This window comes from Salmo salar, chromosome 17 (assembly GCF_965601325.2).
Source record: "Salmo salar chromosome 17, fSalSal1, whole genome shotgun sequence".
NCBI classification, from domain to species: Eukaryota; Metazoa; Chordata; class Actinopteri; order Salmoniformes; family Salmonidae; genus Salmo; species Salmo salar.
Genome location: NC_138307.1, coordinates 66,727,011 through 66,747,666, shown reverse-complemented (window position 1 = coordinate 66,747,666; position 20,656 = coordinate 66,727,011). Strand labels below are relative to the sequence as shown.

The window sequence follows — 20,656 nt, the reverse complement described above, 5'->3', positions numbered from 1 at the left end:
CCTCCCCACAGCCAGGGAAAGAGTCTCTCTCCCCTCCCCTCACCCCTCCCTCCCCACAGCCAGGGAAAGAGTGTCTCTCCCCTCCCCTCACCCCTCCCTCCCCACAGCCAGGGAAAGAGTCTCTCTCCCCTCCCCTCACCCCTCCCTCCCCACAGCCAGGGAAAGAGTCTCTCTCCCCTCCCCTCACCCCTCCCTCCCCACAGCCAGGGAAAGAGTGTCTCTCCCCTCCCCTCACCCCTCCCTCCCCACAGTCAGGGAAAGAGTGTCTCTCCCCTCCCCTCACCCCTCCCTCCCCACAGCCAGGGAAAGAGTCTCTCTCCCCTCCCCTCACCCCTCCCTCCCCACAGCCAGGGAAAGAGTGTCTCTCCCCTCCCCTCACCCCTCCCTCCCCACAGCCAGGGAAAGAGTGTCTCTCCCCTCCCCTCACCCCTCCCTCCCCACAGCCAGGGAAAGAGTGTCTCTCCCCTCCCCTCACCCCTCCCTCCCCACAGCCAGGGAAAGAGTGTCTCTCCCCTCCCCTCACCCCTCCCTCCCCACAGCCAGGGAAAGAGTGTCTCTCCCCTCCCCTCACCCCTCCCTCCCCACAGCCAGGGAAAGAGTGTCTCTCCCCTCCCCTCACCCCTCCCTCCCCACAGCCAGGGAAAGAGTGTCTCTCCCCTCCCCTCACCCCTCCCTCCCCACAGCCAGGGAAAGAGTGTCTCTCCCCTCCCCTCACCCCTCCCTCCCCACAGCCAGGGAAAGAGTCTCTCTCCCCTCCCCTCACCCCTCCCTCCCCACAGCCAGGGAAAGAGTGTCTCTCCCCTCCCCTCACCCCTCCCTCCCCACAGCCAGGGAAAGAGTGTCTCTCCCTAGCCATATGTTGTCTCTCTCCCAAGTACACATTGTAGACAGCTGAAAGAGCTTGGTAGGTGAATGAAGCTTTCTGGTCCATTGTTTTCTCCTGTTCTGCATGTTCATCTCTGTTCAGATGCTGTACCTGTCCTGCATGTTCATCTCTGTTCAGATGCTGTACCTGTCCTGCATGTTCATCTCTGTTCAGATGCTGTACCTGTCCTGCATGTTCATCTCTGTTCAGATGCTGTACCTGTCCTGCATGTTCATCTCTGTTCAGATGCTGTACCTGTCCTGCATGTTCATCTCTGTTCAGATGCTGTACCTGTCCTGCATGTTCATCTCTGTTCAGATGCTGTACCTGTCCTGCATGTTCATCTCTGTTCAGATGCTGTACCTGTCCTGCATGTTCATCTCTGTTCAGATGCTGTACCTGTCCTGCATGTTCATCTCTGTTCAGATGCTGTACCTGTCCTGCATGTTCATCTCTGTTCAGATGCTGTACCTGTCCTGCATGTTCATCTCTGTTCAGATGCTGTACCTGTCCTGCATGTTCATCTCTGTTCAGATGCTGTACCTGTCCTGCATGTTCATCTCTGTTCAGATGCTGTACCTGTCCTGCATGTTCATCTCTGTTCAGATGCTGTACCTGTCCTGCATGTTCATCTCTGTTCAGATGCTGTACCTGTCCTGCATGTTCATCTCTGTTCAGATGCTGTACCTGTCCTGCATGTTCATCTCTGTTCAGATGCTATACCTGTCCTGCATGTTCATCTCTGTTCAGATGCTGTACCTGTCCTGCATGTTCATCTCTGTTCAGATGCTGTACCTGTCCTGCATGTTCATCTCTGTTCAGATGCTGTACCTGTCCTGCATGTTCATCTCTGTTCAGATGCTGTACCTGTCCTGCATGTTCATCTCTGTTCAGATGCTATACCTGTCCTGCATGTTCATCTCTGTTCAGATGCTATACCTGTCCTGCATGTTCATCTCTGTTCAGATGCTGTACCTGTCCTGCATGTTCACCTCTGTTCAGATGCTGTACCTGTCCTGCATGTTCACCTCTGTTCAGATGCTGTACCTGTCCTGCATGTTCATCTCTGTTCAGATGCTGTACCTGTCCTGCATGTTAATCTCTGTTCAGATGCTGTACCTGTCCTGCATGTTCACCTCTGTTCAGATGCTGTACCTGTCCTGCATGTTCATCTCTGTTCAGATGCTGTACCTGTCCTGCATGTTCATCTCAGTTCAGATGCTGTACCTTTTACAGCATCTTCATCCTCACATTATTCATTGTTCGTGCTAGTAGCTGCCCTGGGTGACTTTCCCTCAGCAATCACAGTGGATGCTACGCTGAACAAAAATATCAGCACAACATGTAAGGTGTTGGTCCCATGTTTCATGAGCTGAAATAAAAGACCCCAGAAATTTACCATACGCGCAAAAAGCTTATTACTCTCAAATTGTGTGCATGAATTTGTTTACATGTTGGTAAGTGAGCATTTTATCCTTTGCCAAGATAATCCATCCACCTGACAGGTGTGGCATATCAAGAAGCTGATTAAACAGCATGATCATTACACACGTGCACCTTGGCCCGGGACAATAAAAGTCCACTCTAAACTGTGCAGTTTTATCACACAACACAATGCCACAGAAGTCTCAAGTTTTGAGGGAGTGTTCAATTTAGAGGTCGGCCGATTATGATTTTTCAATGCCGCTACCGATTATTGGAGGACCAAAAAAGCTGCTACCGATTAATCGGCCGATTATTCTGATTTTTTTAAATATATATACACACACACACACACACACACACACACACACACACACACACACACACACACACACACAGCTCTGAAGTGACAACGATACTGAAGAGTCTGCTTAGGAGAAAAATACTCTCAACTGTTTGAATAATGAAAATAGAGTTTAAGTTACCTGTGATGAATGCTGAAAACAAAAACTGTAATTTCTATATGCAGGAAATCCTATTTTAATAATGGGCATGGTAAAAATTGACTACCAAAGTGCGAGTCATAATTCCCATGACACCTTCTAGCAAAATCTGTAAAGCGGTTCCTTCATTTATTCCATAGGATATTTTTAGATGAACTTAAAATAAGGTCTGTGTTTGGCTTAGGCTTACACCACCTTGCCAATTTTATAACTGTGTAGATATCCATAGGATATAACTCTGATCAATATAAGCGAAGATAATTTTTTTTGTAGAGTGGATTTATGAAAATATGTTGACAAACGTTACCTAGTGAGATTTACACGGGTATCAAAACGCTGAGGCGGTTTAAGCACAAAACACAGACCTTATTTGAAGTAGATCAAGACATTCTCTATGGAAGACATGAACGGTAAAATAACGAAGGAACCCCTTTCAAGTTCAGCCGCAAGTTATTACAGGAATTATGACGCGTCGACTATTTCTCTCTAAACCATATATCTTTGACTATTACGAGCCTGCTGCTGCCTACCACCGCTCAGTCAGACTGCTCTATCAAATATCAAATCATAGACTTAACTATAATATAATAAACCTTAGTTTCCGGATTTGACCATATTAATGACCTATCATCTCGAAAACATTATTCTTTCAGTGACATACGGAACCGTTCCGTATTTTATCTAACGGGTGGCATCCATAAGTCTAAATATTCCTGTTACATCGCACAACCTACAATGTTATTTCATAGTTCCGTAAAATTCTGGCAAATTAGTTCGCAATGAGCCAGATTCTGTATACCCTGATTCTGCGTGCAACGAACGCAAGAGAACTGACACAATATCACCTGGTTAATATTGCCTGCTAACCTGGATTTCTTTTAGCTAAATATGCATTTTTAAAAATATATACTTCTGTGTATTGATTTTAAGAAAGGCATTGATGTTTATGTTTAGGTACAGTCGTGCAACGATTGTGCTTTTTTTCGCAAATGCGTTTTTGTTAAATCATCCCCGTTTGGCGAAGTCTGCTGTCTTTGTTAGGAAGAATAGTCTTCACAGTTCGCAACGAGCCAGGCAGCCCAAACTGCTGCATATACCCTGACTCTGTTTGCAAGAGAAGTGACACATTTTCCCTAGTTAAAATAAATTCATGTTAGCAGGCAATATTAACTAAATATGCAGGTTTAAAAATATACTTGTGTATTGATTTTAAGAAAGACATTGATGTTTATGGTTAGGTACACGTCGGAGCAAAGACAGTCCTTTTTCGCGAATGCGCACCGCATCGATTATATGCAACGCAGGACAGGCTAGATAAACTAGTAATATCATTATGATTGATTGATTGTTTTTATAAGATAAGTTTAATGCTAGCTAGCAACTTACCTTGGCAACGTAAAGCAGGTGGTTAGAGCGTTGGGCTAGTTAACGTAAGGTTGCGTCCCCAAGCTGACAATGTAAAAATCTGTCGTTCTGCCCCTGAACAAGGCAGTTAACCCACCGTTCCTAGGCCGTCATTGAAAATAAGAATGTGTTCTTTAACTGACTTGCCTAGTTAAATAAAGGTTAAAAAAAAAAAATACATTAAAAAAAAAAAAAAATAAAAAAGGCAAATCGGTGGCCAAAAATACCGATTACCGATTGTTGTGAAATCGGCCCTAATTAATCGGCCATTCCGATTAATCAGTCGACCTCTAGTTCAATTAGCATGCTGACTGCAGGTATGTCCACCACAGCTGTTGCAAAATAATTGTATGTTAATTTCTCTACCATAAGCCAATGTCGTTTTAGAGAATTTGGCAGTTTGTCCAATCTGCCTGACAACCGCAGACCATGTGTAACCACGCCAGGCCAGGACCTCCACATACGGCTTCTTCACCTGTGGGATCAGCGGGGGGTGGGGGGGGGGGTGCTGAGGAGTATTTCTGACTTTTAATAAAGCCCTTTCGTGGGGAAAAACTCATTCTGATTGGCTCGGCCTGGCTCTCCAGTGGGTGGGCCTATGCCCTCCCAGGCCCACCGATGTCTGCGGCCCTGCCCAGTCATGTGAAATCCATAGATTAGGGCCTAATTTATTTATTTAAAATGCCTGATTTCCTTATAAGAACTGCAACTCAGTAAAATCTTTGAAATTGTTGCATGTTGCGTTTATTTGTTCAGTATACTCATTGTTGAACCTAGTATATTTGTCATGTTTAACCCAAAGCATTGTCTCTCCCCATGCCACTGTTTTTTTCCCACTCCTCCATTGGTCTCCCAACAGTATCCCCAGCAGGCGCTCAGTACCTTTATCAATAGTCACCACAGGGGGTGTGTTGGTTCACTGTAGCTTACCGTCTCTTCCCATGGACAGGTAAACCATCCATCATTAAACCTTCTATTGGCAGGAGTGTTTGGAAGTTTAGGGTCAGAAGCAATATGATATGCTACATCAAATTAAAGGGATTGGCAGCACCCCAGCTAGTAGAAAACAATTGGAGATTTGTGTTGGTATTTCAAGGAATTGTATAGAATTCAAATGGCTAATTGACCTAATTTGCTGCTTATGTAACAATGCACACTAGAAACACAGTGTACAGGTTCAACTGCCAGTCAAAACGCACCTCCAAGCACAGAAGCACATCAGAGTTCCCCCTCGTGTGTGTGTGTGTGTGTGTGTACAAATAACCTATCGACGGGGGGATATTAGAAAGCCCTGTTGCTCACTCTCCCTCTCTAGGGCCCCTCTGTGATTGGAAAAGCCAAAGGACTATTAAAATGGTCCAGCTCTAGCAAAGAATACCTTGACTGTTGTTCTCACACACACACCAGCTTTGATGTTCCCATCGCCCTCCTATTTAATTAGACGGTCACAGACGGATAGAGAGACCGAGGGAGCGACAGAGCAAGCGAGGAGCGTTGTCTAATTAGTAGTGCCCCCTACAGGGGGAGTATACCTACCTCCCTCAGGGGGATTCTTTGAAACAGTCTGTATTTGCGCTTGGTATTTGTTATGCATTTTAATGCTCACTCTCACCTGCTCAAGTTGCTCAGTGGGTAAGAGTGCAGGGTTGGTAACACCGGGGTTGGTAACACCGGGCTTGGTAACACTGGGCGGGGTTGGTAACACCGGGCGGGGTTGGTAACACCGGGCGGGGTTGGTAACACCGGGCGGGGTTGGTAACACCGGGGTTGTGAATGTTATTCCCACATAGGTCACATAAAGGGACCTGCCAAAATAAAGGAAACACCCACCATAAGGCGTTGGGCCACCACGAGCCAGAACAGCTTCAATGCACCTTGTCATAGATTCTACAAGTGTCTGGAACTCTATTGGAGGGATGCGACACTATTCTTCCATGATAAATTCCATCATTTGGTGTTTTGTTCATGGTGCAAAACACTGTCTGAGGCACTGCTCCAGAATCAGGAGTGTTACAATTGGGTTCAGATCTGGTGACTGACTGACGCACTCACCCTTTAAACCCCCTATGCTCCAATGAGTTCCCTCTTTCAAAGTCACTGAGATCTCTTCTTCTAGCCATGGTAGCCAAAATAATGGGCAACTGGGCATTTTTATACATGACCCTAAGCATGATGGGATGTTTTAATTGCTTAATTAACTCAGGAACCACACTTGTGTGGAAGCACCTGCTTTCAATATACTTTATACCCCTCATTTACTCAAGTGTTTCCTCTATTTTGGCAGTTAACTGTAAATTGAGTTAATGTCTTGGCTCGGAATTGCTTTGAATAAGTGTCCTGAATGACCGTGTTCGTTCTATATTATACTCTGGGATTGTGGGTGTTGTCCAGAAACACTTCCTGACTCGTCTTTGTGTGTGTGTGTGTGTGAGTGAGAGAGAGAGGTGTTAGACTGACGCAAGGTCACCTTAAATCCTCACACACTGCCAGGTCTACATCTCACGTGTACAAATACACACAAACAAACACTGTTAGAATGCCCTTCACTGGGGTTAAATCCCTTCGGAGGCATGGGAAAAGAACATCAGGCCCCCACTAATACCCAGCTGCCTGCGTGCGTGCGTGCGTGCGTGCGTGCGTGCGCATCCATCCATGTCCATTCGTCGAGATAAGAGGGATTGAGGGTATAAACTTGTGTCTGATCTTTACAACTAGTCTCCAACTAATCTAAACACACTGCGCATTTGGACCTAGAAACACTAATGTGCTCTTTAATCCTACTATTAGTGTTGCAGCATTCAGAACCCAGTCTATTTTTCAGCAGTAAACGCTCGCTCTCAGCACTCTTTAGCAGTAATCTGCAAGTGTGCATGTTTGCAGTTTGCAGTGCTTTATTGTCAAAGTGCACACTACCGTTCTATTGGCCTCCTGAATGAGAACATGAAAGCCAAGTCTGTGATTATTACATATAGGCGTTTCTGTTCTCCTGGCTGACACACACAGTTTAAATTAAGTATTAGCTGTATTTTAAATGGGCAGTTTTCAAGGCTGCATTTATTTGGGGTCCATTAAAGCTAGGAACTGGGACCGGCGCCTAGGCCCTGCTCGTAAAAGCTTGCCTATGAATCTGAGATAAGCACTCTACTTGCTATATCTTAATATATTGGATCGGAATCCATCTTTTTACCACATTTACATTAAGTAATTATGCACAGTGCAATAGTTTAAATGGCCCCACTAAATAATAAGTGCGGAGAACTGTAAGAGAGAGAAAAAATACTCTGTTTCCCACGATGCATTGGTTAGTGCATCACAGGCTGCTGCAGAGAGGTTTCATATTGATCCTGGAAGGCGACAGCGACAGCTGACCCCATTGAACTATTGCTGTTGGAGTGGTAGACACACACACACACACTGTAGTCCGCCATATAAGTCCTACAAGTGATCACACAGGTCATTGTATAATCTGTAGTGAACATAAACTGCCTCCGAAGCTGAAGTAACACAGTTAGTTTTTCCCTGTTAATGTCTTTTCTAGCTGTATTCCCATTTGAAAGCACATTCCTATTTGCCTCAGCGTTATCAGAGAACACATGATAATGTGAATCTAAATGTGTTCAACAACATAGAAAACTAATACACAGCTCTTTCCCTTTCTATTTCAAAGCCATACTTTTTTCCTCTTCAACACCCCCACCCCACTCTTTCGCTCTCTCTCTCTCGCGCTCTGTCTCTCACTCTGTGTCTCTCCGTCTCCCTCGCTCTCTCCGTCTCCCTCGCTCTCTCCGTCTCCCTCGCTCTCTCCGTCTCCCTCGCTCTCTCCGTCTCCCTCGCTCTCTCCGTCTCCCTCGCGCTCTCCGTCTCCCTCGCGCTCTCCGTCTCCCTCGCGCTCTCCGTCTCGCTCGCGCTCTCCGTCTCGCTCGCGCTCTCCGTCTCTCCGCTCTCTCTCTATCTTGCTCGCTCTCTCTCCGTCTCGCTCGCTCTCTCCGCTCTCTCTCCGTCTCGCTCGCTCTCTCTCCGTCTCGCTCGCTCTCTCTCCGCTCTCTCTCCGTCTCGCTCGCTCGCTCTCTCTCCGTCTCGCTCGCTCGCTCTCTCTCCGTCTCGCTCGCTCGCTCTCTCTCCGTCTCGCTCGCTCGCTCTCTCTCTCCGGCTCGCTCGCGCTCTCTCTCTCTCCGGCTCGCTCGCGCTCTCTCTCTCTCCGGCTCGCTCGCTCTCTCTCTCTCTCTGTCTCTCTCTCTCCGGCTCGCTCGCGCTCTCTCTCTCTCCGGCTCGCTCGCGCTCTCTCTCTCTCCGGCTCGCTCGCGCTCTCTCTCTCTCCGGCTCGCTCGCTCTCTCTCTCTCTCTGTCTCTCTCTCTCCGGCTCGCTCGCTCTCTCTCCATCTCTCTTTCTTGCCGACCTCGCTCGCTCTGTCTCGCTCGCTCTGTCTCTCTCCCTCCCTCTTCTCCCTCTTTTCTTCCTTGCTAGAAGCACTGTGCTGATTCTTCCCTAACTCTGACACACTGAGTCAGAATGCCTTTTATAGCACACTGACTTAAGTAGATACCTTGTTAAAAATGTTCTCTCCTCTTAGCATGCCAACTTTGAAGTAGATTGCTAACACTGTAGGAGGCGTTTTGTCAGATGAGCTCCCCACCGCTCCAAAACTGCTCCAAATGAAGTTGTTTTGGTTTTTTTCCCTTCTCTACTGACCCAGAGTCATCTGTTCACTCCGAGACGCTCTGCTTCAGAAACCCCCAGCCCCTGGGGGTCGTGTTTAAAATGTGTGTAGCTACCAAGGGGGGCCTTCTCTTTACCAGTCTCTCTCTCTCTCTCTCTCTCTCTCTCTCTCTCTCTCTCTCTCTCTCTCTCTCTCAAAAATGACATATGGTGTAATGGATGGCCCTGCAGAACAGCAGCGGTAGCACGGTGGTGGCAGCACTAGCAGCGGTAGCACGGTGGTGGCAGCGGTAGCACGGTGGTGGCAGCACTAGCAGCGGTAGCACGGTGGTGGCAGCGGTAGCACGGTGGTGGCAGCGGTAGCACGGTGGTGGCAGCACTAGCAGCGGTAGCACGGTGGTGGCAGCGGTAGCACGGTGGTGGTAGCACTAGCAGCGGTAGCACGGTGGTGGCAGCACTAGCAGCGGTAGCACGGTGGTGGCAGCGGTAGCACGGTGGTGGTAGCACTAGCAGCGGTAGCACGGTGGTGGTAGCACTAGCAGCGGTAGCACGGTGGTGGTAGCACTAGCAGTGGTAGCTAACAACGTCAGTGGAAAATCCATTCTGCTAAAGCAGGGGGCACAGAGTACCGTGAAGATCCATGCTAATGTGGCAGAGGGGGAGTGTGTGTGAGAGAGAGACTGTGTCTACACTGACAGCTCGCTACGATAAGCAGAGGTCATAAAAACACTCTTCCATTGTCTCTGGCCAGCGGCAACAGACACACTGTTTTTTCACCTTCCAATAGAGCAATAAAGTCTCCCTCCAGGACCACAACTGGTTCACATACACTAGGTTGGTAACAGTAACAGTCAGGTTAAATTGGATTTGAAATTGTTTCTAGTTACACGAGTCTGATCTCCCAGATTGAATATTGTTTGATGGTATCTTTTAAAGGCTCGCCTGTTGGCATTGCTGTTAAGATATGTTTCTATTGAATTCTTTAACAACCAATCAAAGCATAAGCCTGACAGTGAACCAATGAAAATCAATCAATACGGCCCCATCTGATAAAACACACCTCAGAAAAACAAGTCAGTCTCTTCCTCTTTCCTTACCCAACCGCTCATCCCTAGGCCTCAACCCCCAACCGCTCATCCCTAGGCCTCAACCCCCAACCGCTCATCCCTAGGCCTCAACCCCCAACCGCTCATCCCTAGGCCTCAACCCCCAACCGCTCATCCCTAGGCCTCAACCCCCAACCGCTCATCCCTAGGCCTCAACCCCCAACCGCTCATCCCTAGGCCTCAACCCCCAACCGCTCATCCCTAGGCCTCAACCCCCTACCACACACACACACACACACACACACACACACACACACACACACACACACACACACACACACACACACACACACACACACACACACACACACAATAGCAGGGATCCTCACACACAGCAACAACTCATCATGTCAACCTACTATAGTGTGTAGCCATCAGTAATTGGCTTTTACTCCCAACAACATCGTTGAGTCACGTTGACTCACAGCCACGACGTGCAGCCAGGCGTGCTCATAGTGGAGCTTGTTGTTTGAGTTTCATTCATACAACTGTTATGAACAGATAGGCCCTGAGTCATCACCAGTGTTGTTTTAAAGGTTGTCATTCATTATAGTATTAAAGAATGTTTATTTCATGTTTTATAAAATGTTGTTCTATAGTCTAATCATTGGTAGTAGAATGTTTGTCTATCATTTCCCTTGTGCCATTTGGAATAAATTGAATTCTACCGACCTGTTATATTCCAATAACTAGGACCCTATTGAGTCATATCCCCCTTGACTATAGAATCATATATAGAAAGATATTGAATCATATCCCCCTTGACTATAGAATCATATATAGAAAGATATTGAATCATATAGAAAGATATTGAATCATATAGAAAGATATTGAATCATATAGCCTAGATAGCAAATGGAATAAGTAATGCAGAAAGTAAATATTTGAGAAGCTGTTATTTCATGAACACATTGTTTGGTCATTAGAAGGGACCAGCACGCTATGTTCCTCTATCTTCATGTGGATCAACAATTCATTTACATTCAAAATCCTATTTCTCCTAACCTTACCCTAACCTTAACCCGTAACCCTAAACCTAACCCCTAAACTTAAAATAGTCTTTGTCCTCGTGGGATATGGGATATGTCCCTACGAGAGAGCATTTTCCTTGTTCTAAAATCCCACAAGGATAGTACATCCCCACAAGTATAGAAGAACCAACCACACACAACCCCTACAACCACACACAACCCCTACAACCACACACAACCCCTACAACCACACACAACCCCTACAACCACACACAACCCCTACAACCACGCACACCCCCTACAACCACGCACAACCCCTACAACCACGCACACCCCCTACAACCACGCACAACCCCTACAACCACACACAACCCCTACAACCACGCACAACCCCTACAACCACGCACAACCCCTACAACCACGCACAACCCCTACAACCACGCACAACCCCTACAACCACGCACAACCCCTACAACCACGCACAACCCCTACAACCACGCACAACCCCTACAACCCCTACAACCATGCACAACCCCTACAACCACGCACAACCCCTACAACCACGCACAATCCCTACAACCACGCACAATCCCTACAACCACGCACAATCCCTACAACCCCTACAACCACGCACAACCCCTACAACCACGCACAACCCCTACAACCACGCACAACCCCTACAACCACGCACAACCCCTACAACCACGCACAACCCCTACAACCACGCACAACCCCTACAACCACGCACAACCCCTACAACCACGCACAACCCCTACAATCACGCACAACCCCTACAACCACGCACAACCCCTACAACCACGCACAACCCCTACAACCACGCACAACCCCTACAACCACGCACAACCCCTACAACCACGCACAACCCCTACAACCACGCACAACCCCTACAACCACGCACAACCCCTACAACCACGCACAACCCCTACAACCACGCACAACCCCTACAACCACGCACAACCCCTACAACCACGCACAACCCCTACAACCACGCACAACCCCTACAACCACGCACAACCCCTACAACCACGCACAACACCTACAACCCCTACAACCACGCACACCCCCTACAACCACGCACAACCCCTACAACCACGCACAACCCCTACAACCACGCACAATCCCTACAACCACGCACAACCCCTACAACCACGCACAACCCCTACAACCACGCACAACCCCTACAACCACGCACAACACCTACAACCACGCACAACCCCTACAACCACGCACAACCCCTACAACCACGCACAACCCCTACAACCACGCACAACCCCTACAACCACGCACAACCCCTACAACCACGCACAACCCCTACAACCACGCACAACCCCTACAACCACGCACAACCCCTACAACCACGCACAACCCCTACAACCACGCACAACCCCTACAACCACGCACAACACCTACAACCCCTACAACCACGCACACCCCCTACAACCACGCACAACCCCTACAACCACGCACAACCCCTACAACCACGCACAATCCCTACAACCACGCACAACCCCTACAACCACGCACAACCCCTACAACCACGCACAACCCCTACAACCACGCACAACACCTACAACCACGCACAACCCCTACAACCACGCACAACCCCTACAACCACGCACAACCCCTACAACCACGCACAACCCCTACAACCACGCACAACCAACGACACACAACCCCTACAACCACGCACAACCCCTACAACCACGCACAACCGAGCACGCACAACCCCTACAAACACGCACAACCCCTACAACCACACACAACCCCTACAACCACGCACAACCCCTACAACCACGCACAACCCCTACAAACACACACAACCCCTACAACCACACACAACCCCTACAACCACACACAACCAACCACACACAACCCCGAGAACCACACACAACCCCTACAATCACACACAACCCCTAGTACATCACCTACCATTTAGTGCCCCCCTCCAGCCCCTAGTGAGAGAGCTTGGGACTATAGCCTTGTTCTGTTCAATGATCTCTGTGTATATACTTCAAATAATACAATATCAAAACTACTGACACCATTCAAACCAATGAGGGTTCAGAACTTTAAAGCCAATTATCTCAGAATCATCTTTTTGCTGATAGAACCATTATAGTCCCAAGCTTACCAGTGGTTCAGTCCATTACTGGTTATCAGCTTTTCCTGTCTATTGTACTATACTGCCCCACCCCCACCCCACCCTACACCTCTAGTTGGTGCAGCCCTCCAGGCACAATCAAGGAATTCATTCTTTCCCTGTTCTATCTCTGGCACTTTTTCATCATGTTCCGTTTGCTCCGTATCTCTCTTGCTTTCTCTCTCCCTGTCTGTCTCTGTTTTCCCCTTCTCCTTTTCTATCTGCTCTGTGTCCCCTCTTTTGATATTTGTTTATTCTATTCCATTTAATATTTCACCAACATGCTTATCCTGCTCCACCACATTTCTCCTGCACTTTCTTTCTGCTGATTCGTCTGTTCTGCCCGCTTCTCTCTCGCTCTCTCTGCCTCCATCTTTCCTCTTTTTTCTGATTTTCAACCGTTCTACTTTTCCTGTTTCTCTCTCGCTCACTCTTTCTCTTCCCTTTTCCTTTCTCTCCCGCTCTCTCTTCTGTCTTCCCTCCTTTTCTCTCCCCTCCAAGCTTTCTGCTTCTCTCTCTCTCTCTTTTTCTTCCTCTCTCCATCCGTCAGAGTCCTGTGAGCTGTGGCGGACACGGTGCATGCTGCATGCTCGTCTCCTTCCAAATGGCTTCCTCAGTGATTGCTAATGAAGCACACGGAGTAGAGCGAGAGCTGCTTCCTTCCTTCCGACGGAGGAGGACTGGCGTTTATGTCGCCCTGGACACGGCCTGCCTGACAGCCCCCAACGACTAGCTAGCTAGCGACACCACGTTAGCTGTACAGAACCACTCCAGTATAGATTGGTGTGATATAGCAGAGATATAATTCAGTACAGAACCAGTCCAGTATAGATTGGTGTGGTACTGCAGAGATATAATTCAGTACAGAACCACTCCAGTATAGATTGGTGTGGTATAGCAGAGATATAATTCAGTACAGAACCACTCCAGTATAGATTGGTGTGGTATAGCAGAGATATAATTCAGTACAGAACCAGTCCAATATAGATTGGTGTGGTACTGCAGAGATATAATTCAGTACAGAACCAGTCCAATATAGATTGGTGTGGTACTGCAGAGATATAATTCAGTACAGAACCACTCCAGTATAGATTGGTGTGGTACTGCAGAGATATAATTCAGTACAGAACCAGTCCAGTATAGATTGGTGTGGTATAGCAGAGATATAATTCAGTACAGAACCAGTCCAGTATAGATTGGTGTGGTATAGCAGAGATATAATTCAGTACAGAACCAGTCCAGTATAGATTGGTGTGGTATAGCAGAGATATAATTCAGTACAGAACCAGTCCAGTATAGATTGGTGTGGTATAGCAGAGATATAATTCAGTACAGAACCAGTCCAGTATAGATTGGTGTGGTACTGCAGAGATATAATTCAGTACAGAACCAGTCCAGTATAGATTGGTGTGGTATAGCAGAGATATAATTCAGTACAGAACCAGTCCAGTATAGATTGGTGTGGTACTGCAGAGATATAATTCAGTACAGAACCAGTCCAGTATAGATTGGTGTGGTACTGCAGAGATATAATTCAGTACAGAACCAGTCCAGTATAGATTGGTGTGGTAGTGCAGAGATATAATTCAGTACAGAACCAGTCCAGTATAGATTGGTGTGGTATAGCAGAGATATAATTCAGTACAGAACCAGTCCAGTATAGATTGGTGTGGTACTGCAGAGATATAATTCAGTACAGAACCAGTCCAGTATAGATTGGTGTGGTATAGCAGAGATATAATTCAGTACAGAACCAGTCCAGTATAGATTGGTGTGGTACTGCAGAGATATAATTCAGTACAGAACCAGTCCAGTATAGATTGGTGTGGTATAGCAGAGATATAATTCAGTACAGAACCAGTCCAGTATAGATTGGTGTGGTACTGCAGAGATATAATTCAGTACAGAAAGCACAGGACAGACACCTACTGCCTCTAGGATCCCTCTTGTTGTCCAGCTACACAACTGTGCTTTGTCAGCTCACTACAGCTTAGCACAACATTGGATGATGTGCTATATCATAGGTAGAGCACAGTATGCCAATGGTATTGCATTGGTGTAGGATAATACTGCACAGAAACAGTATAGAACTCTACAGACCAGCACAGTGCCACCATACGTACTGGATGTGGATACCTGCTGGTCGAACATCTCATTCCAAAATCATGGCCATTAATATGGAGTTGTTTCCCCTTCTGCTGCTATAACAGCCTCTACTCTTCTGGGAAGGCTTTCCACTAGATGTTGGAACATTGCTGCAGGGACTTGCTTCCCTTCAGCCAGAAGAGCGTTAGTGATATTGGGCACTGATGGTGGGCAATTAGGCCTGGCTCGCAGTCGGCGTTCCAATTCATCCCAAAGGTGTTTGATGGGGTTGAAGTCAGGGCTCTGTTGAGGCCAGTCAAGTTCTTCCACACTGATCTCGAGAAACCGACAACATTTCTGTATGGACCTCGCTTTGTTCACAGGGGCATTGTCATTCTGAAACAGGAAAGGGCCTTCCCCAAACTGTTGCCACAAATTTAGAAGCACAGAATCGTCTAGAATGTCATTGTATGCTGTAGCGTTAAGATTTTCCTTCATTGGAACTAAGGGGCCTAGCCCGACCAATGAAAAACAGCCCCAGACCATTGTTCCTCCTCCACCAAACTTTACAGTTGGCACTATACATTGAGTCAGGTAGCGTCCTCCTGGCATCCGCCAAACCCAGATTAGTTCGTTGGACTCCCAGATGGTGAAGCGAGATTCACTCCAGACAACGCGTTTCCACTGCTCCAGAGTCCACTAATTTGAAGGAGTGTCCACATACTTTTGTGTATATAGTGTATGTGCTATCTTAATTTGATCACTCTGTTGTTGCAGAGAATTTTCCTGCAATTTCCACCTTAAAATGTCAGACTTGATTTGCCTTAACACATTTTTTTTATCAACACCTACAAAAATCACCAATAATTATAATCCACATAATAATTGTCTGTTGCTGCAGGATTATATTCCTGCTGTGATAAACTGTTCATTTATATCTCTCTCCTCTCTACTTTGTCTTTTTCCTTTGGTCTCTCTCTCTCTCTCTCTCTCTCTCTACTGTCTCTCTCTCGCTCTCTTTCTCGCTCTCTGTCGCTCTCGCTACTGTCTCTCTCTCTCTCTCTCTCTCTCTCTCTCTCTCTCTCTCTCTCTCTCTCTCTCTCTCTCTCTCTCTGCATTCAGCACACTCCAGTGAGAATTGGGAAAGCTACTTTGTGGCTCTCACACACTATCACATCGTCAAACCAATTTCCTGCTCAAATCATCACACCGGAGAAACAATGACAAATTCTGGCTCTCGTTGGCGATGAAATGGACTGGATGAAGCAGCTATGCTTGTTTTCCAAGCCCCCCCCAAAGTCGCCGCAGCTCACCCCGCTGTCCCTACCCATGAAGTAGCCACAGCACAGATCACTGCTGACACACACACCCACATGCATACGCACACACAGGCACATACGCAGACACACACACCCACATGCATATGCACACACAGGCACATACGCACATACACAGGCACATACGCACACACACAGGCACATACGCACACACACAGGCACATACGCACACACACAGGCACATGCGCACACACACGGGCACATACGCACACACACAGGCACATGCGCGCACACACACAGGCACATGCGCGCACACACACAGGCACATGCGCACACACACGGGCACATGCATATGCACACACACAGGCACATACGCACACACACAAGCACATACACACAGGCACATGCATATGCACACACACAGGCACATACGCACACACACAAGCACATACACACAGGCACATGCATATGCACACACACAGGCACATACGCACACACACAAGCACATACACACACACACAGGCACATGCATATGCACACACACGGGCACATACGCATATGCAACAAAGCAAACGCACACATTTCACTGTCAGTCTACACCTGTTGTTTACCAAGCATGTGACAAAGAACATTTGATTTGACACACCACAGTGCCCGTCAGATGCTGTCCCTTAGCCAGCCCTGCACTTTGACACACAGTCCCTTTCTTAAGGCAAGCCGTGAGTCACCGGCGGTAACTGAGAGAGGGGAGAGGGGGAAGGAGCGAGAGAAAGAGATGGGGGGAGACGTGTTTTGATTTGATCATGTCTGATCCTTGCCTAAGTGACCAGCGTTGGCCTAAGGTGCACTGCAGAAGCCTGTATTTAACCCAATAGGTAGTTGTGGGGGGGGGGGTCTTCAAGGTTAGATGAACAAGGTCATGCATGGGCACAACATGTATGGCTTTGTGTTTTGTGTGAGGTGAACTGGCTGGGATTGTTTGTTTGTGAGATGTGTATGTGTGTAAGGGTGTGTAACTGTTTGTGTGCCAGCGATATGTTTGCATCAGTGACAGACGCAGTGAATGTAAAACACGTATAAGTAATGTGTGTGGGATTCAGGTTCTCTAAGTATTTGGGTTTAAGAGAGATTTTTAGTGTGTTTATCAGCTCAGTGGCAGTGTGCATATGGTTGTGTGCATCTGTGTGTAATCTAAGTAAATGTGGGCTGTGTGTCTTAGTGTGTGAGAGAGGCAGGGATATTTTGACTGTGTGTGTGAAGGAAATATTAATCAGTTTGCGTGTGTATGTATCAAAACCCCCCTCCTAATCTCTGTCTCTTTGGATTGGAGTGGGCCCCTCTCTCTAAGCCCCCCTCCCTCCTCTCCATCTCTTTCTCTAAATTCCCAGAACCGTCACCCCCACATACACACACGTCACTCTCACTCTGACGGGCCCTGACTGCAGGTTAAACACATCAAAAGCTGCCTCAGCTCTCTCTCTCTCTGCCAACTCTGCTCTGCCTCAGCTCTCTCTCTCTCTCTCTGCTATCTCTGCTCTGTCTCTGTCTCTCTCTCTGCTATCTCTTCTCTGTCTCTCTCTCTGCTATCTCTGCTCTGCCTCAGTCTCTCTCTCTCTCTGCTATCTCTGCTCTGCCTCTGTCTCTCTCTCTGCTCTGTCTCTGTCTCTCTCTCTCTCTGCTATCTCTGCTCTGTCTCAGTCTCTCTCTCTCTATCTCTGCTCTGCCTCAGCTCTCTCTCTCTCTCTGCTATCTCTGCTCTGCCTCAGCTCTCTCTCCCTCTCTGCTATCTCTGCTCTGTCTCAGTCTCTCTCTCTCTATCTCTGCTCTGCCTCTGTCTCTCTCACTGCTATATCTCTGTCTCTCTCTCTCTCTCTGCTCTGTTTCTCTCTCTCTGCTATCTCTGCTCTGTCTCAGTCTCTCTCTCTCTGCTATCTCTGCTCTGCCTCAGCTTTCTCTCCCTCTCTGCTATCTCTGCTCTGTCTCAGTCTCTCTATCTCTGCTCTGCCTCAGCTCTCTCTCTCTCTCTGCTATCTCTGCTCTGCCTCAGCTCTCTCTCCCTCTCTGCTATCTCTGCTCTGCCTCAGTCTCTCTCTCTCTCTGCTCTGTCTCCCTCTCTCTGCTATCTCTGCTCTGTCTTAGTCTCTCTCTCTCTGCTATCTCTGCTCTGCCTCAGCTCTCTCTCCCTCTCTGCTATCTCGTCTCTCTCTCTCTCTCTCTCTCTCTCTCTGCTATCTCTGCTCTGCCTCAGTCTCTCTCTCTCTCTGCTATCTCTGCTCTGCCTCTGTCTCTCTCACTGCTCTATCTCTGTCTCTCTCTCTCTCTGCTCTGTCTCTCTCTCTCTCTCTGCTATCTCTGCTCTGTCTCAGTCTCTCTCTCTCTGCTATCTTTGCTCTGCCTCAGCTCTCTCTCCCTCTGCTATCTCTGCTCTGTCTCTGTCTCTCTCTCCCTCTCTGCTATCTCTGCTCTGCCTCAGCTCTCTCTCTCTCTCTGCTATCTCTGCTCTGCCTCAGCTCTCTCTCCCTCTCTGCTATCTCTGCTCTGCCTCTCTCTCTCTCTGCTATCTCTGCTCTGCCTCTCTCTCTCACTGCTCTGTCTCTCTCTCTCTCTGCTCTGTCTCGCTCTCTCTCTCTGCTATCTCTGCTCTGTCTCAGTCTCTCTCTCTCTGCTATCTCTGCTCTGTCTCAGCTCTCTCTCCCTCTCTGCTATCTCGTCTCTGTCTCTCTCTCTCTCTCTCTCTCTCTCTCTGCTATCTCTGCTCTGCCTCAGCTCTCTCTCCCTCTCTGCTATCTCTGCTCTGTCTCTCTCTCTCTCTCTGCTCTGTCTCTCTCTCTCTCTCTGCTATCTCTGCTCTGTCTCAGTCTCTCTCTCTCTCTCTGCTATCTCTGCTCTGTCTCAGTCTCTCTCTCTGCTATCTCTGCTCTGCCTCAGCTCTCTCTCCCTCTGCTATCTCTGCTCTCTCTGTCTCTCTCTCCCTCTCTGCTATCTCTGCTCTGCCTCAGCTCTCTCTCTCTGCTATCTCTTTTTTGTGGGACGAGTTTTATACACGGGGGGGTGTGTCCGTCCAGGCTGTGTAAATTATAGACCAATCAGAGTTGAATCACTCAGACACAGTGAGCGATATGCCCTCATCGTCGATACCAGCTCGTATTATTACTTCCTTTTACTGCTTAATAAGATGCCCCCAATTTGTTTTTGTCCAGTTTTTGTCTTATCTTTTTTTCTCTTTTCTTGCATTTTAATGAGCTGTGGCGCCGGGGGCCCTGTCGCCCGGTTGTTAATGCTCCGGCGTCCCGCTGAAAGCCAGCGTGCGTCTTGGTAAAGAAAGAGAAGCCTCTGTTCTGTACGTGTCACTCCTTACACCGATAGTCAAACAACCGGCTCTATAAAAAAACACACGCTGTTAGCCAGTTTGAGCCGTCCACAGACGCTAACGACCTCGTGTACATGTCATCTCTCCAGGTTAGGGCCAGGGGGGAGCTAGGCTAGGGCTATGTTAAGATGGAGAGGGAGATTGTTGAAGATGAAGAATGCACAGTTAACGGCGAGACCCACAGCATTTGTCATCATAAAACCGTCGCTGACTGATGAAGCCACAACAGCTGGGGGAATGAAATGAGGAGATGTTTTGGGGGCCAAGAGGAAAGCGTGCAGGCTCACATCACCAGGGTCTGTCTCGTACATCCACAAGTCTTGTAGTGAAAAACACCTCTCTGACCGCTTGAAGTCAAGCACATAGAAAACAACCCCCTCAAGTTAGCACACCAAATCACACCCTACATCTTCATATCTTTACACACATGCAATCATTCACTGACATGACAGCAGTGCAATCTCATACATATCACTGGGGAGCACTTCAAATACCCCTGTATAAATAGAGGCCCTTTAAAAGCTATTTCTCGTGGTTTCCATGCATTTGGAGAACTTCATGAAAACGGGACAAATCTAGTATCCGCTTTGAAATGGGCCACACCTTGATTAAGTACCATGTCATTGACTAATGTTTTGCGTACTAAACGTAGCTTCTCTCACCTGCCTCGACACACAGGCATATCAAGTGTTATTAAAAACAGCAGCAGGCACTGTGCTGTGATTCATTCTGTCTGAGTCACCCAGCACACGCAGAGTTAAAGTATAGCTGCAGAGTCTTACTGCAGTGTCTGAAGCGTTTGGCTGTTCGCTACAGTACGCCAGGAGAGAAAAAG

The 20,656-nt window shown here is 47.8% G+C and overlaps 1 protein-coding gene across 1 annotated transcript in view; it reads left to right on the top strand.

Annotated features, from left to right (window-relative positions):
* The window catches only part of LOC106609571 (staphylococcal nuclease domain-containing protein 1), a 348,667-nt gene that overhangs the window by 139,497 nt on the left and 188,514 nt on the right, over window positions 1–20,656 (top strand). The gene's annotated exons all lie outside the window — the stretch shown is intronic.